Source organism: Scylla paramamosain, chromosome 17 (genome assembly GCF_035594125.1).
Source record: "Scylla paramamosain isolate STU-SP2022 chromosome 17, ASM3559412v1, whole genome shotgun sequence".
Taxonomy (NCBI): Eukaryota; Metazoa; Arthropoda; class Malacostraca; order Decapoda; family Portunidae; genus Scylla; species Scylla paramamosain.
Genome location: NC_087167.1, coordinates 577,965 through 596,547, shown reverse-complemented (window position 1 = coordinate 596,547; position 18,583 = coordinate 577,965). Strand labels below are relative to the sequence as shown.

Genomic DNA, 18,583 nt, shown 5'->3' with positions numbered 1-18,583 from the left:
GTTTCCTCTCCGTCGTCTGTTAAGGAAGAGAACACTGCGTAGAGACGTGGTGTGCAGTCCGAAAACTTCTTAAAATTTTAAACCATTGATTTTCTTGAAACAGATTCCACCACGACAGCCTAAGACTCTTATCTTTTACATATATTACTTCCAGCACTCCAACCATCACTATCTCTACAACACTCACCATCACCTATACAACCATTACAACCCTCACCACCACACTCACCACCACCACCTCTACTATCATCATAACCATTACCACCACACTCAGCATCCAGTCCTGCAACCACACCACCACCACTGCCACCACCCCGTCACCTACAGTCCTCATAAAATATACATACCACCTCTGTCGCTATCACCTTCACTGCTCCATTGTACTATTAATGCCGAAGACTCTCATGGTTTCTAGTTTTCCTTTATTTATTTTCTTTTATTTCTTTTCAGTAAGGTGGATTTGCCGATTTATGTTTTGTTTCCTTTCCTTCCTTTTTTTCTGCTCACGTAACACTCCTCCCCCACCACCTCACCAGCCTTGCCGCGGCCTCCCTCTGGTGCTGCTAACTAGGGGAGTTGTTGCCGCCTCACCGCAGAACAAAGACTTCTCTCTCTTGGATCCATTCACGTGGCCGTTCGTGTGTCCTTCCTTCCACCAAAGTCAGAATTGTGAATCTATATCCTCCTTCCCGTCTTGTTTTTGTTTTTTTTTCTTCTCTTTTTTTTTTTTACATGAAAGCAGATACTACAAAAGCCATAAGGCCTACACTTGGAATTTCCTGTCAGACGTACCTTCCTTCCAGTGTCCACTTGTCATCTCCTATCTTAATTTTATCTAATCTGTTAAAGCTTTTTAATGACTCAGCATATACAGCCTGATTACTGAGTCTATTCCAGTCATCTACCACTGTATAATAAAATTTTTCCTATTTCCTTTTAACTTTATCAGCTTTGAACAAGTTACTTCTGGTCCTATTCTGATTACTGTCCCCGAGGGTTTTGCTTTGATCAACGTTGTTAAATCCCGCATGCTGACACTTTTTATCAGATTCCCTTCTAGTCTACGTCTCTCTGGGAAATGTAAATTTAAAAGCTTTAATCTGTTGTAAGAAATATTACGCATCCCTGTATCATTTTAGTCATTCTCCTCTGTACTGACTAACAAATCCATTTCCCTCAGGTAATTTTGGACCAGAACTGCATAGCTTAATCTAGATGAAGTCAGACCATTGCCAAATATAACTTAATTATTACTACGGGACTTATACTTTTAACGCTATAACAGAGGAATTTTAACAGCTGCACAACATATTTGAATAGCTGTTCTATGAGGCTGAGGACCGTATTCTGAAACACTCTGGCGCCTTGTCTTTATTACTTTGAACAAGTGGATGGAAGTTGTAAGGTTTTCAAGGGTGTTTTTTATGACTCCATGGATATATTTATAAGGATTCTATATTATCAATTGGAAAAGACACTCATGAAAACCTGATTTATCATCTTTTTGGCCTTAGAAAATCCTCGTGATGAGAGAAGGGAGCGTTTAAGAGTACGAGTTTGAGTGTCCATCTGCCGCCAGCGTATGCAAAGTAAGGGGGAGTGAATATGGTAGGCGTTCTCAGTAACCTGCGCGAGTGGAACGTGCCTCTGTGGCGTAGTGAGTATCTCTCCGTTTCCTGGCACGCGGTAGGAGACAGACGTGACCTCCTCTCCCAGCACCCGCCATTCCCGCTCGGCTCCCCCTCACGTTCCCCGCCTTCCCATGCTGGCTCCTGGATCTAAATTTCATATACCCGGTCCTTCCCAAGTTAGTCTGAGGGCAGAATTCGCTGAAGCTCTTGACAGTGTGTGTGTGTGTGTGTGTGTGTGTGTGTGTGTGTGTGTGTTTGTGTGTGTGTGCACGTGCGCATGTGTGCTCGTGCATGCGATGTCAAATGATGGGTAAAAGCCACTGCATGAATCGCAGTCTTTGCATTTCAATAATCCGAGACAATAGAGGAATTCAGATTTCAGAAAGTTTCACCGCGGCCAGCATTTCATAAAACGGGATTTATTTTGAGTACCTTAGAATGAAAGAATTTGGGCCGGTATTCTTAAACATTTAAGATCTATAAAAAAACATTCCAAAAAGCCACGGAGGTGATTAGTTGGATCGTTATAGGTGCTTTCCCCTATGAAGATGCTCAATTATTGTCAAACTATCACTAAAATAATGGAAACACGCTTGAAAACCCAGATATCTTCCATTACATTAACTGAAATAAGAGGCAAACATTTAAGAATGAGGTCCTTTGACATTACACCGTTACCAGAAACAATATTCCTAATTAACTAGATTACTGACAGTACATAAGTGAAAATCGACTGAGACAGAGTGATACATATTCTGAGCTAACACCTGATGTCACATAATATACTATACGTAGCGAAGAAACTACTGTTGGTCATTCATTGAAGTGCTCTTTCCCCCCTTTAAGGTAACAGATGAATAATAATTACTATGTTTTCTTCTGAGTATCAGTGGCAAATGTATTATTGCGAGTCTTCACCAGTTTTTTTTTTTTTTTTTTTTTTTTGTTGCAGGAGCTTCAGTGAGCGAGTGGGCTTGGTAAGTGTGCATGTAAATATAGTGGGAGTGTGTGTGTGTGTGTGTGTGTGTGTGTGTGTGTGTGTGTGTGTGTGTGTGTGTGTAGGAGCTATTAACTTTACTCTCCAGCACCTCATAGTTTAGTGCACGAGTATAATTTATCACTGTCATATGGCAATCACATCTGCTGTTTATTCTTCCTTTGTGTTCCTGCGTCTGTGTATAAGACCACGTGCATCACTGTCTATATACGTTAATAACCAGATTTATATTCAGTGCTTTGATATTAGGTTACAATCTTGTTGGCCCGTATGTCAACTCTATATTATAAAAAAAAAAATAGGACTTTTAAAGACTACAGGGATGATTCACCAAGCTGTCATGAATATTTTCCCTACCGAAGTTCCAGAATTTTTGTTAAACTATCAGTAAACTCATGAAAATAACTTTAAAAACCCTTATATTTTCCACTAGAGCTTCGTAAAAGTACTAGAGATAAGACACAGGTACATTTGAAAATATGGCCCATAGATGTGAAGCTTTGAAACTAACTTAAGCTAGTGTTCGTGGCTGTGTGTCCGCCCCACGTGAGCACACAAGGCGGCGGCAGGCGGAGAGAGCGTCATTCTGCCTCCATTCATTCACCGCGCGGAGGCCGGAGGTGAAGTCACGCCAGAGGTCACGCCTGGTGTTGTGCGGCTGAGCGAAGGCGCGGCAAGAGTGGGAGGAAGAACTTAAAGAGAGTGAAGGGGAAGAAATGGAGAGTGAAGGTTGGAGATTCGGAGGGAAGAGAGGTGAGGGAGGGAGCGGTCACTGATGAAGGAGTGGGAAGAAAGGAAAAAGGGAAAGGTGTAGAAGGAATGAAAGGTCTGGGATGAGAAGGAAAGGTGAAGGAACTGTCATTAATAATGGCGTGAGGGGCATAAGGGAAGAACGAGAGAAGAATACCTAGAGAACGATAATGAACAAGAGAAAAGGGAGGGTAGGAAAAGAAGGAGGAGGAGGAGGAGGAGAACGAAGAGAACAACAAGAAGATGGTGGATAGGAGGAGCAGGAGAGAGGGAGGTAGAGTGAGGGAGAGGAGAGGGAGAGGAGGAGAGAGGAGGTGGGGAGAGCAGAGGAATGGGAGAGGGAGAGGTGGAAGGGAGGGAGCCAGAAGGAGGGGAGTTGTGCTGTGGTGGTGCACGAACTCTGCTGTACATTGAACCTGGGAGCCACTGCAGGGCGGCTAGTCCCAGCACAGCCCAGCCTCGCCGTCCCTGCCTCTTTTCCCGGCCAGGTGGAGCTAATAGGGAACCACTCAGCAGTTCGGGGACGACACGCGACACACACGACACAACCTTGCTCTGAATACCCAGTGGATCTTACACACGACTGCTAGATCAAGCAGGATAGTGGTAATCTTGTTCTATGGATATGGGTGTGGCACTACGCGAGAGAGAGAGAGAGAGAGAGAGAGAGAGAGAGAGAGAGAGAGAGAGAGAGAGAGAGAATGACTAAGAGGAAGAGTATGAGAGATAGTTGGAGCTCATCAGGAATGTGCTTGTGTGTGTGTGTGTGTGTGTGTGTGTGTGTGTGTGTGTGTGTGTTAGTGCTAAGAGAGAGAGAGAGAGAGAGAGAGAGAGACAGAGAGAGAGAGCAGCGGGGTCACCTGAGCATGTTTTGGGGTAATGAACTATGAGTGAGAGAAAGAGAAAGAGAGACGCGGAGGGAGGAGCGAGGAGGTGAAGACGACTACGTAAATGGAAGAAGAGGAGCAGTGAAGAGGAAAGTTTCAAGAAGCACATTCAGTACCTCACCACCTCCTTCTCCTCCTCCACCTTCTCCTGTGCCTCATTGGTGTACTAGGGCTGCTCAATCCACCCACTCCACACACACACACACACACACACACACACACGGCAGGTCAAAACGGGGAAAGTTAAAAGGATTAGGTTAGGTGAAGGACAGCCAGCGTACAAGAAGGACTCAGCGGCCAATCACTACGTCTGCCGTGTGCGTGTGTGTGTGTGTGTGTGTGTGTGTGACCGACCCTCCAGTCCCTACACGCTCGTCAGCTCTACTCCCTGTGGCCGCGGAAAGACACAGCTCAGTTCAGTTTCACGAGGGCTCACGTGGCGCCCAGGCAGGACCCGCACAGATTCATAGCGACCGTCCACGAACCCTACATTTCTTCCGGCGTAATCACGTCTCACCGCAATTTTCCTTGTTGACGGGAGCAATTTTCCGTAGCTTTCACTGGCACCGGAGCAGCGCGAGGGGGCCAGGCAGCCAGACGTCCCCTTGTAAACAAAGGCTCTCTTCTCATGACAGCGGCAGGCGGAAGTCTATGCTGAGGCCAAGTGACACCCCCCACAGTCCCTCCTCTCCTCTCCCTCTCCAGCCTTCCCTCTCCCTTCCTCGTCTCCTCCTCAGCCGCACGCTTCCCCCGAGGGTGACTTGAGAAATAAGTCCCTCTTGTATGTTTTTTCTTCCCTTTAATTACATTACACGGAGGCTTGAGGAAGGTCGAGGCATGCGAGAGAAAACGTTCATTGTCTCTCCTCTGGGATCACTAACACGTACTACAGTCAGCTGGCGTCCCATTAGTGGTGGAAGGCTGCTGGTTCCTCTTCTGTTTTGTTTCGTGTGTACTCGTACTCAAACGTCCCGAGGTGGCTGTGACGGTGATACTTTAGCGTTGATAATGATGTTGGTAATTCTAGTGATTCATATGCTGTTAATGCATATGCACACATGTTTATGTCTTTTACCACGGCTTATGTTACTTGAAAAGGGATTAACGTTTACATCAAACTCACTCTTACTTAAAAATATAATGTACTGTTTGGAAATTGCATGAATATCTTTCCTTTTTTTCGTAAGTTTGCAGTGAAAACAAACAAGGACACACACACACACACGTCCATGTCTTTTATCCTGGCTTATGTGACTTAAAGAGGGATAAACGCTCATGTCTTGCTCACTCATTCTTAATATAACAATGTATCGCCTGAAAATTACTTGAATATTCTTGCATCTTTCGTACGTTAGCGAAGAAAACACACTCAGACAGACAGACAGACAGACAGACGCCTTCATGTTTATCATCGTGACTCATTAAGCTTAAATCACACCGTACTATCTCATACTTAATAATGCAATGTACTGTCAGAAAGATACATAAATATGCCCCCCATCTTTCGCACATCAGCGGTGAGAATGGTGAGCGTTATGGGTCATGTTGGTGGTGAATGAAATGCTTGGTGCGTCAAGGTGACCTCAGTGCCTAGGGAGCTGGTGTAGGTATCCCCGGTTCGCTTTGACTCTCTCTCTCTCTCTCTCTTCTCTCTCTCTCTCTCTCTCTCACAGGCCTTCTCATCACCCTGAGACACGCATGAATCGTCAGAGAGAGAGAGAGAGAGAGAGAGAGAGAGAGAGAGAGAGAGAGAGAGAGAGAGAGAGAGAGAGAGGTAAAGAAAACAAAGATGATAAAAGAAAGAAAACGTAAAATAAAAATGCTATGGCTGAAAGTGAAGGTAAAAAATAAATAAAAATTGAGTGTTTGTTTTGTAATTCCCTTGGTGTGGTTTTTGTTGTTGTTGTTGCTGCTGATGTTGATGTTGGTGGTGGTGGTGGTGGTGGTGGAGGCGACGGTGGTGAAGACTAGCAGTAGCATTCTTACAATTCTTAATCTTGTTTCTGTCAAGATGAAATCACTTATGAATGTCTACATAAGAAAAAAAAATATTAAGAACTTAGGTGATGACTGCGGCACGATAAGGAAAAAAATTAATCTTGGTTATTTGATGTTAGGCGCCGCAGGAAGAAGACGATAGAAAATCACAGAAATTGGAAAGTCATGATTAAAGGAAGAAGAAAAGGAGGAGGAGTAGGAGCTGAAAATGGAGTGAGGAAAAAAAGGGGAGAGGAGACAGTAAAAAAGTAGGAGGAGAAAGAAGAGGAGGAGGTTGAGGTGGTGGCGGTGGAGTTGGTGGCGCTGGCGGTGGTGGTGGTGGTGGAGGAGGTGAAGGAGGAAGAGAACAAAGTGGCAACGACCGCTCATTGTCGGACAAACAGATGATAATTCACTACCCATTTTCTCTAGCAAACCGGTGACTCTCTCACTATACTCCGTCTGCCACGGGGAGAGAGAGAGAGAGAGAGAGAGAGAGAGAGAGAGAGAGAGAGAGAGAGAGAGAGAGAGAGAGAGAGAAACGAAGGTAATACACAGCAGTTGCACGCTAAACGACCAATAATTCTTGTGGTTGAAATGTGTAACTCAGAATAGACCAGAGGGAGCAGTGACCCCCGCGCGGACGGATGGACTGACGGGCGGGTGGGCGGCTGGAAAGAGAGGAGTTTTTCGTTCGATGAAGAAGAAAAAAAAGGAAGTTTACGCAATGAAAAAATTAAACAAAACATGCAACTGAGAACATGAGTGAGAATGGAATGAAATTTTACTGCTGTCTTACTTTTGTTTGGTGGGGAGTGTCAGGAGGGGGAGCCAGCAGGATGTGTCGAGGTGAGGATATATGATGTGATGGAAATGGTAATGAACTGAGAAGCGCATTGAGGGAGTGTACAAGTTGTATCCACGAGAGAGGAGCGAGTTGGCTTATGCTGCTGGTTGCACGGACACTGAGTTAAGTGGTGGCGGTGGTGGTGGTGGTGGTGGCGGTGGTGGGTGGGAAGAGCAGGAGCGAGGGAGGAGAGGAGAAGAGGAGGGAAGGAAGTGAGTGTGGTGGCGGTGAATGACTCGAGTGAGAAGTGTGTCAGACACTGAACCTGCCGCACCCATCCTACCCCTCTCAACACACACACACACACAGCTCTATGTATTCCCCGGCATTAAATCACGAGTCCGGCTTGTGATCTTGAAGGGTGTAGGTGAATGACATGCACTCTCTGGTGAGGAAATGTACTGATAACGCGGTGAATCAAGTCTTGGTGCTCCGAGTCAGATCTCATGAATATTGAAGTTCGATGCCCCGAGCCTAGAAACGGGTCACTGTATAATATCCATCAAGTAGTTTCGGTACTTCGAATCTAGAGTCCAATGGAGGTTCGATGCTTCTGATCTTTAGGTACTGTATGAGTTTAGTGTTTAAGCTGATCAGTTTTCAACAGTCCTCAGTGCTTTACTCTCCCGGCGTAACTTAAGCGTTGTTTCTGGTCGACTAAAACCTTGTGAAGACGAAAAATAGATCGTACTGCACAGCTGTTGCAACTGTTTCACGTGGGATTGCACTGTGAGTGTTTTCTCCTTAGTGATAATTTTGTTCATACTCGTATTTTCATCTCTTCCTTCTCGTCTTCGTCTTCATCCTTGTTCTTGGCCTTGTCCTTGTCCTTGTTCTCGTGCTCCTTCTCCTCCTCCTCTTATTTTATTAACAAGATGCTTTTTGAAAATCGGAGTAAATTACATCGACCGCCCTAGTGTTATCAAAAATATACGATAACAATAGGGCAGTCGATGCAATTTACCACGATTTTCAAGAAGCATTTGATAAGAGTTCCACACTAGCGTCTTGTTAGTAAATCAAAAACTTATGGGATTACGGGTCATCTTTTGAATTGGATAGCAAATTGAATATCAGACCGTAAACAACTTGTAGTAGTTAATGGAAATGCTTCCGACTGGACCAGTATTAAAAACGGCGTTCTTCAAGGATCTGTTCTTGCTCCTATACTTTGTATGATACATATAAATGACGTTGACGAGGAAATTACGTGTAAAACATCAAAAATTTGCTGACGATACAAAAATAGCAAGTGCAGCTTCCTCAGCATCCGTGACAGTTAGTGACCACCATCAGGATTTAAGGCACTAGGGGGTTAGGTAGATTAAGGTAGTGCACAGCGTCCTTCATGGGAAGTGTGCAACAACAGTGGAGTGAACGGAGCTGGAGCCTGATTGACTGGTGCCTCTCTTGAAAGCGCCAGGCAAGGCTGCCGCGCCATCCCTGAATCCCCACACTGTGTTCATACCAACACAACACAACACAACAACACAAACAAGACCCAACAATCAATCACTATTCCACCCACCACAAACATTGTATTGGTAGCCGTAGAGTACTCAACTCTCCTGACAAATTCCATGCAGTTTTTCCATTCTGCATTGTATCACTATTTCCAGCCAGCTTCGGCTGGAGGGATAGGGAAAGTGGGAAGGAACCTTTTGCTTTTCTATCCTCTTTCTCTATTCACATAGCTAGTGTAGCATAGTTAAACCAAACGCACTGTAAGAACCTAATGGCGTGTTGCTGTTTGTCCTTTGTAGACCTTTTAGTCCTTTGTCCTCCTCCTCCTCCTCCTCGTCCTTGGGCCATATAAGTTTTGTATATAATAGTAAGTGAATTTACAATTTTGTGTCCTCTCACCACCACCTTCTCCTGCTCCTCCTCCTCCTTGTCGTCCTCTACTCAAACTATCATCTTCACACCAGTAAACGATCTCCACGAGGACAGTAAATGTTGGCTTTCATGAAGCGTCAAGGCAGAGTGACTGAGACAAGGAAGACTGTCAGGGAAATTGCAGCTTCTGTGTCTCTTGAAGACTTAACGACGGGGAGACTTGCCAACCACTTAATGCTTTCGTGGCAAGTCCTCTGGGGTCATCTTTTAGTAAACATGTGGGGCGGATCTGGTCTGGTCTCGTCATCACTGGGAATATTGTTTGTGTGTTTATATTAGCGGCGTTTGATGGGGATTTGTAGTACGGTAATGAAGGGACTGGCACATATATGTCTGTGTGGCTTCTTGCAGGCATCGCGGGGGATATTGTTTATGTTGTTTATGTTAGTGATGATGGACGGGGATTTGGAGTGTGTTAATGAAGGGACTGCTACGTGTAGGTCTGTCTGTCTGTCTGTCTGCATGGCTTATCGCAGTTATTCTTATGATTTGGTAGACTGGTGACACACACACTAATTGAAATCTGGTTCCCTGGCTGTTTTTTTTTTTTTTTTTTTTGTTTATTGCAGGAGCTAAGTTTTTTTTACTACATTTTCTTTTTTTTTATTTTATTTATTAAATATCTTTGTGCTCCTCCTTTACTCGACTTACGTAATTGCGTTCCGTTGTAAACAGCCACGCGCATTTAACTGTACAGGAAACTTGCATATTAGAGAGAGAGAGAGAGAGAGAGAGAGAGAATGGCTTACTCAACGCTAGAGAAGTCAAGAAAATAAAGATCACCGCAGTGACAACGGAGGGAACATTTCTCGTTCCAAGGCTGGTCGAGGATTAAACACTGTTGACTTTCCTCCTATTTTGAACGTGGCAGTGCACTGGTGGTGATGGTGGTTGATGGTGGCAGTGGTGCTTGTTGGTGGTGGTGGTAGTGGCTGATGATGTTGGTGGTGCCTGTTGTCGTTTGAGGAGGTGGTATAGTGGTGATGGTGGTTGGTGGTGGTGGTGGTGGTGGTGGTTGGGATTGGTTGAAGATGGCTGTGAGTTGCTGCGGCGTTTTCTTTGCCTCGTATGGAGCTGCTGTACTGTTATTATAGTTTCGCAAAAAAAAAAAAAGAAAAAAAAGAATATAAATAAAATAAAATTAAATAAGAAACGTGAAAATAATAAAGGAATAAATAAATAAAAGCAAAATAAATAAATAAAAGTATGACGCACTAGAATCAGAGAGACACACTTACGAAGCTGTTTTTCGTCACTACCATACCTTACATTCCTTCAGTTTATAAATGAGCTTTTTGTTTAATTTTTTTTTCCTATTCCCCTAGTAAGTATTCTCCCTTGGCCTTGTGACACGCGCTAGGCATTCTAAATTGTGGGGTGAGCGGCACGAGCAAGTGGTGTAGTTGACTCTTGGGTCCCCACAGGCCTTCATCAACCTTCTCCGTTTTTTTTGGACACGAGGCCACCGAGAAGGACCGTCTGCTGGTGTGTTTTTACCTGCATTTCCACTTTATGGCCTGTAGCGCTACGGAAGGAACGTGTGTCCTCTTGGTAGTGACGGACGCCTCGGTACTACAGTGATGGATAGATAGGTAATGCATAGTTTTTTGATCGTAGGTACTAACAGATTGATAGATAGTACGTAGTTCATTGACCGTCAGTACTGTGCATCATTGAAAGCAAATACTTACAATGAAAAAAAATTACAAGAAACGTATAATGTAATCAATCACGTGTACCATCTTGTGATCCATACAAAATGATATTCAGAAAAACTCTTATTCAAGATAGCACACCATTGCATCAACGAAAAATCGACACTACCTAAACTCATCATTTACGTTAAAATACTAAGGAAAGACTAAGACACACTCATGTTCCTCAGTGCGAGTCATTGCGCTCTCCCAACAGTTATCAAGACTAGATCCCATCACGCCTCGCTGTACCAATCATGTCACTCGCTTCACCTCACAAATTATGGAAGGACAAGAGTAACTAGCGACTTGCATTCCATAGTGTGTCGTTGCATCCTCTCTCGACTTATTCGTTGCCCAGCTATGGGTGTGTTATTAAGAGTGGGTTCTCTTACCCCTCACCGCACCTGTCATGTCACTCTTTACTTCATGGCTGATGGAAGGACAGGTGTGACTAGGGTATCAAATGTTATGGTATCGAGGTTGGAACAGTAAGATAACGGTGATGTATGCCAGTGGAAGATAGGAGGATGCAGACTAGAAAGATAGATGACCGTAGACAAGAAAAGATAAGAGTACTTGAATAACATTGCACAAAGTTAGGTAAGATAGTGTGGACATGAATATAAAACAGGAGAGGAAGATTCGATAATGTGGACAAGAAAGGAAGGTAGAAGAACGTGGGTAAGAAAGACAAAGGAGAAGGCGGACAAGAAAACAGAGGTCACAATGGGAAAAAATAATTTACGTCCTTAGGCAAAGCGAGAAATTATGGAGAATGAGGAGGAATGGACTAGGGAGGAGGTAATGTATACGAAAACAAGCCCTGGAGGAACCACCGCGTCCCTCTCACCTTCCTTATCCCCGACACAATGCGCATGTCTTATTGTTTGTCTTCACCTCCCGGCCCTAATGTCCCTTTCCCTCCTCGTACCTTCCCCCTACGCCACCCTTCTTTTCTCTATCCCTTCCATCCACCCTCCCGCCAGTACTACTTTCCAAATGTCATTTAACCAGATGACCTTACTGTTCCGTCTCGCAAGCCGGCCTCTGCCCCGGCACAGACTTGCATACCTTCAGCCACTCTTCGTAATCTTACCATTGATCTTGCCTCACTTGTTCCTTCCTCATCACCTTTGGCGTTTTTACACGAGTTCTGTACACTTCAACCCTCACACACACACACACACACACACACACCACAACCCGCGAGCATAGTGGTAACGTCCTTGCCTGTCACTTCGTAGACCGAGTTTCGCGCCCCGCTCAGTTTGCGAGGATTTATGCAGTTGAGCGAGCACTTATTGTCCTATTTGAGCGACATGATGGAGTGAGGGCGACGTGAGCGAGATTAGTGATGCCCATTGGGAGGATAGTAACCTATGAACATAAGGGAAGCTGCGAGTAGCCATCAGGCCTACACGTGGAAGTCCCTGTGTAAAATGTTCGTACCTATACCAGTCTGTCATCCCTGGTCGTGAATTCCATCTGGTTTAAAGCTCCTGAATAATACTATGATTACCGAGTCTATTCCACTCATCTACCATTCTATTTGTGAATCTGCTTCTTTCCACTTTTTTTTTTTACTTTATAATATAATCCTTGAACTCATTACTTCTCGTCCTTTGCAGATTCCTAACGGTTACTAAAATGGAATTGGTGTTTTACGTAATATCCTGGTAACAGACACTAATTGCAGCTCATCTGGTTAGTCAGTGTTTTTATTTTTATTTTTTTTTTTTCATTAATTGGGGAGACCAGCTAATGGACAAGAAAAAAAAAAACACCCAAAGAAAGAAAAAGCCGGCTTATAATGTCCCACCCGCTTAACAAAAAGTAGAAGATCCGAGAGAAAAGGTCAGTTTTATTTCTATGGTGTCTTGAAACTCCTCTTTCCAAACAGTTGAAATCGTAGGCAATAGGCAATACAGAAACAGAAAAACAGCTCCAAATTTTTCATCTCTTTCCAAACAGTTGAAATCGTAGGCAATAGGCAATACAGAAACAGAAAAACAGCTCCAAATTTTCCATCAAAAGCATGGAATAATGAAAATGCTAGTTACATAAATCCTGCATTAATAAGTTGGACAAAATAGGAGTGAGAGCAAGTGGAATGCCTTATGCAGTGAAGCCGTTTTCAACCAGGAGGGAATCTCTCACAGGGGGTGGAATTTCAGGTTTTCAAGGGGGTGGAATTGGGACCACAGATTGGCGAACTCAAACTGTTAGAATGTTGATCTTTTTATTCCCTTTGAGCTCCCCAGGGCGGCACAAAATTCAGTATGCATCGGTTACCTGCTGCAACCAACCTAGCAAACGCCTCACCACAAGGATTTTCTGTATTATTTCCATACTATTTAGAATGCACTTTTTGAGGCAGACAGTCTTGGAAAGGAGGGGGAGTGACATTCTAACATATGGTGAAAGGTGTGCATGGGGGCAAACAAGGTTGAGAACCACTGCTGTAGAAGGATGGAAAGCAAGCAGCTAGCAAGTTAAAAAGGAAGATAACTATGGAAGTAACGGTAGAAAATAGCAAGACGGAGGCATTTCAATTGTTTTACATTACTCGACAAATAGATATATTTATCAGTTAATATATTCCTTCCTCCGCCTCTCTCTATCTCTATCTCTGCTATTTTTATCATAGGTCAGATCACTTCGTCAGATGATTACAAGTACCAATATACATGGAGATGTGTACGGAATCAGGCGTCACAAATATTACACCACCAGTAAGCCAAGGCGACAGTGGTGATGGAATGCCTACAGTGACAGTTGTCCACAAGTTTGCCAGATACTCATGACATGCAGATGTGTTTGAGTGTTGGCACAAAGAAGCCGTTCTCCTTCACTCCGAAGTTGGGAGGGGAGAAGCTTAATAGAGTCTGTAGCCTCAGCCAACCAGGAAATATGCTGGGTGATGTATTTGTTGCTAGCTGAGGAGCCACCACCTCAAGCGTCAAGGAGCTGATAAAAAATATACTCGACCCATCTCCTCTTTGTGTTGTCTTCATCTGGCTTGAATTATTATTGATTGTCTGCTGTTCTAACTTCGGTCATCCAAGGCGTAAATATGAAGCAGCCTTGTGTTCTAGAGAGAGAAAAGAGGAAAAACGACGTTAGCAAGTCATGAAGTCTTCCTGCACCTGATATGCAATTTCCGTCGCGTCCCTGAAGATTTGTTGGTTTGCATGACGGAGTCCTTTTGCGTGTCAAACGATGTTGCATTAGTCTCTGTAATTTGAACGGAAAACAATTAACTTTTTGGTATTTCCACTTTGTATCGAAAGAAAATATACACGTTTCAATACCGACTTGCTGTCATCAATCAACTGTTGCTAATTTGCTCCAGCCAGTGAGTGTCACCCATTACGATGATATACTTGCCAGTTACAAAGTTAAATTGAATATCCAATGTTTTCTCTATTCTTTCTATATTTATAAATCATACTGTGAAAAACTCGCAATACTTGATCCTCCTCAGCAGTAAACGAGGCACAGACGGAAGCAAGAAGTTCGACAGAGATCATTACATTTTTCCCATGAGCCAGGCAGCATCTCCGCCGCCCAGATGGCAGCAGCAGCCTTCATTGTGGGTCTTGTCGTGGAGAGTTACAATGTACCAGTCCTCACCTTCTTGGGTTCCCATGGTAGTCATTGACTTTTGAAAGGCTTAGGATGTCCCGAGATCCCGCAAGACAAATCCGCCGGATGTTGACCGGATTCGAGACCGGTAATAATATTCTGATCCAGAGCCTGCTTCTTGTGGCTCTTCTTAAATAGACTGGTGTGAATGTTTGGTTATGTCGTGGCGCCGTGGGCCTTCGAGCTGACGGGTGTGAACAGTTTTGCAGCGTGAGGTCACCGACGCCGTGATGGTGAGGCTGCACGTGTTTCCTGCATGACTCGACAGACCCACCCGATCTCTCGACCTTGTGTATCACGCCCGCTCCTCAGTATGCAGCGAGATGAAGAAACCGTTCACTACACTCGCTTTGTGCAAATTTCTCGTTGGCACACACACACACACACACACACACGTACACACACACGTGTCGGAGATTGCAGGGATGCAGGAAGGTACCATTTCTCATCCTTGTTCAAGACCTTAATTGTGTTCCTTAACCCTTTCACTGCAATGGTCACCTTCTGTTAAGATTCAGAATCTGTCAAAACAGATCGCCTGAACACGCTAGAAAAGAGAACATGAAATTGATTTTGCCCTTTTTCCAGGAAACAGAACCAAAGTATAAAGATGAGTGCCTAAAAATTGTTGATTAAGTGAAAAATTGTTTTATTAGTAGAAGGATTACACTCCACAAAGTCCACAAAGTGTAAAGGAGGGTGATCATGCGTGGCAGTATTCCGATTTGAAATTTGTATTGAAAGTTTTCACACTTGAGCGGTGGATTATTACAGTACGTCTCAGACTGTTATTCAAAGATCATATTGGAGCTAAATTTGAGTGCAGTGACAGGCTTCTCATTAGCTTTGTAAAGGTCCGCACTGCATGGCTGTGTCTGTGGTCTCCCCTCCGAGTTTGGAAGCCGTCTAATTTAATTATCAAACTCATACAACTCATGCATCATATTTTCTTCTTCCTTCTAGATTTCCAACATATGCATTTATTTTTTTCTTCCCATCTATATTTGTGACACGTTTAACATGATTTATAAGTTTTGCGTATTTTTTTCTTGGCTTGTGTTTTTGCTTGCATGTGCCGAGAGATTTTTTGCGGCGCGATTAAGACATACGCTGTGAAGTTTGAAGCGTGGTCTCCAAGCCAGTACTTGTTACCGTGTTCCTCACGACGCAAAGACCCGATGAAAGCTGTAACTTATGATAACACGTTAGTCATTAAGACCACTCACCAACGTGCGAACAATGGGCGGAAAGTGAACCCGAGTCCTCCACAGCAACGCTCGGCTGCCTCGCCACGGACTCCACGCCAGCCTTCGCAGGGATTACTCAAATGTTTTTCCTTTTATTTTCCGGCGTTCCGAGAGTAATGTTTGCGAGTTCCCGCTACCCTGGCTTTCTGTCTTGACCAGTCACTATTATCATTAGGAGGGATAAGTAACTTAAATTAATAATACATTATCTTGTAGACAGTCCTTCACTCCCCTACCCCCCAGAAAAAAAATATGAATAGCTTGGTAGATAGATAAAATTAATTGAATAAATAAACAAACAAAATAATAAATCAATTGATAAACAAACAGGTAATTAGATTCAGTGGGCCTGTTAATTGCTGTAAGCTATGACCCTCTGCCATAAACCTTGAACTATTGCTGTTCAGTTGACAGGAGGCAAAGGTCTGCTTGATGTGCCTACTGTGTTCCGCTTGAGGGATTGGTTTCACACTCTCCCTGTTACACCCACTCAGGGGCGTCAGACAAGGGTATTTCTTCTTGGTATATTATTACGCCAGGTTACTGACACTCGTTCATTCTTGTGTGTGTTTACTTGTCCCATATGGTGAACGTAAGAGTGAACGTGAGGATGAACGTGCGGGTGAACGTGCGGGTGAACGGTCCAACTGGACAAGGACCCTTAATTAACGTGCGGGTGAACGTGCGGGTGAACGGTCCAACTGGATAAGGACCCTTAATTAACGTGCGGGTGAACGTGCGGGTGAACGGTCCAACTGGATAAGGACCCTTAATTAACGTGCGGGTGAACGTGCGGGTGAACGGTCCAACTGGATAAGGACCCTTAATGAACGTGCGGGTGAACGTGCGGGTGAACGGTCCAACTGGATAAGGACCCTTAATTAATCACTATGCAATATAAAATTAACATAAGTAACATCACAAAGTCCACATGAAGGCATTAGAGCAACACATTAATGAAATCACTATGCACACGTGTCAAAAAAAAAAAATAACAAATACATGATAAATAAACTACTAGCTAACAAGCTATGGTAACTATCCTTACGGTGGAAAGACACTTCTGGGTCACATAAATCTCACATGAATGTTTGATTACCTAACTATGACAATTTACGTTGAAATATCACAAAAAAACACAATATACATATAACAGTTCTGGGTGTAACGTAAATACAACAGGAGAGAATAACAAGCCACAAAATACTACACTTTCCTAATATATTCCTAAACCTATCACAAATATAATAGAAGAACACTCACCAATCTCTGGCGCTCACAAGGAATAAATCCACAGGTTTAAATCCAACAAGGTGTGTGCGGCTGCTATACCACAGATAGACTGCCGGCTTTACCTCCCTCCCTGAGCTACCTTCCCTCGGTTTACCGCTCGAGAGATTCATACACAAATGAAACACTCATTAACACTCATTATTCCTAGATAGTTATCATATGAAACGAGCAAATACTATGAAACAAACAAATATGAAACGAGCAATATACAGAAATAATTTGTATAGTGACCACCATCAAACACCATGTGTTACACTCCCTTCTTATTTCAGTTAAACTTGTTCGTGATCTTTGATAGATTTTCTGAACTCTCCGCTTAAAAGATTATTTCTTTTTTTACAAATATGTCAAGTCCAGTTGCGATGCACATACACATATTTGCAACGTAAGATAACACTAACAACAACTAATGGTTTGAACGCTAATGAAGCAGCCAAAAAAAGAATACTTATCGTCACAGTTACGGCGCGTTAGCATTCACAAGGCGTATATATATATTTTTTCTAAGCATGATTTGTTTGTGAAAAAAAAAAGTTTCTTGATCTCAATCACTGAAATTTACAACCAGCAAGGCAGCAAACAAACCATTAGGATAACAACAGTTGTTACTTCTCTCTCTCTCTCTCTCATTTTGAGTGTATATTTATAGGTATCACAATAGATCATTAAACATCTAAATTAAAAAAATCAAATAATACTCTCTCTCTCTCTCTCTCTCTCTCTCTCTCTCTCTCTCTCTCTCTCTCTCTCTCTCTCTCTCTCTCTCTCTCTCTCTCTCTCTCTCTCTCTCTCTCTCCATTACTCAGTCTAACTTCTCTTCCTTTATCCACGTGCAGTTCTTTCCTTTTTTTTTTTTACCTTCATTTCTCCTTGAACAGTAGTTAAACACACACACACACACACACACACACAGTCACACAGTTATAAACACACATACCGGTTTTGTTTATGGTTATGCATATTATTTTTTTCTCTCTTTTATATATTTTTTTTTTCTAATTCAGAAGGGGGAAAAAATATATATATAACGGTTGTTCTCGGCTTTCCCGCTCACTGGAACATTAACGATCCAGTGCAGGACAATGGTGTTTATTGAGACTCATTAAAGGGCTCCTTCCAAACCTGCTTGCACCTTCCCTGATTCCCCATGAGTCAGGTTTTTGTGCGTATAAATGATTGTGTACAGTGATCAAGAGAGAGAGAAAGAGTGAGCGTTGGTACTGGTGAGGCTGCTCCTGGCTGGGGGATCACGCGTGCGCTGGGTGGGAAGCTCGTCGCCTGAAATGTGTATGTGATCGTCAGAATCCGTGATAAGATCTAGGAACTCGGTGGCACCAGGACGCCTTTGTCAACTACATGAGAAATGAGGGATCGTGACATTGTGATTTGTATGGAGGTTGTTTTGGTTGTGTCTGTGTTGTGTTGGGGACTGCAGAGAGAGAGAGAGAGAGAGAGAGAGAGAGGTATTACTTGATTTTTATTTTACATTTAAGCTTTTATTAGCCTAGTCTGGATGCCTATAAATATACAATTTAAAGTAAGTAGTTTACGAAGCACGCAAGCATTGAACCTGGAAAAAGAGAGAGAGAGAGAGAGAGTCTGCTTGTGTATATGTGTGTGTGTGCGCATTAGTGAGATAAATATATGAAGATTGGCTAAGTAATTTGCAGTCAGGATAACACCTCCTTATTGAAGACTATCTAGCCTCATCTTTAT

At 43.4% G+C, this 18,583-nt stretch overlaps 1 long non-coding RNA gene across 1 annotated transcript; it reads right to left on the bottom strand.

Moving 5' to 3' along the window:
- Positions 1-12,699: 12,699 nt before the first annotated feature.
- LOC135108285 (uncharacterized) lies at positions 12,700-16,918 on the bottom strand. The gene is made up of 2 exons (XR_010272198.1): positions 16,838-16,918; positions 12,700-13,773 (listed from the first exon to the last, which is right to left on the bottom strand). It is a non-coding gene; the product is annotated as an uncharacterized LOC135108285 (long non-coding RNA).
- Positions 16,919-18,583: the final 1,665 nt, after the last annotated feature.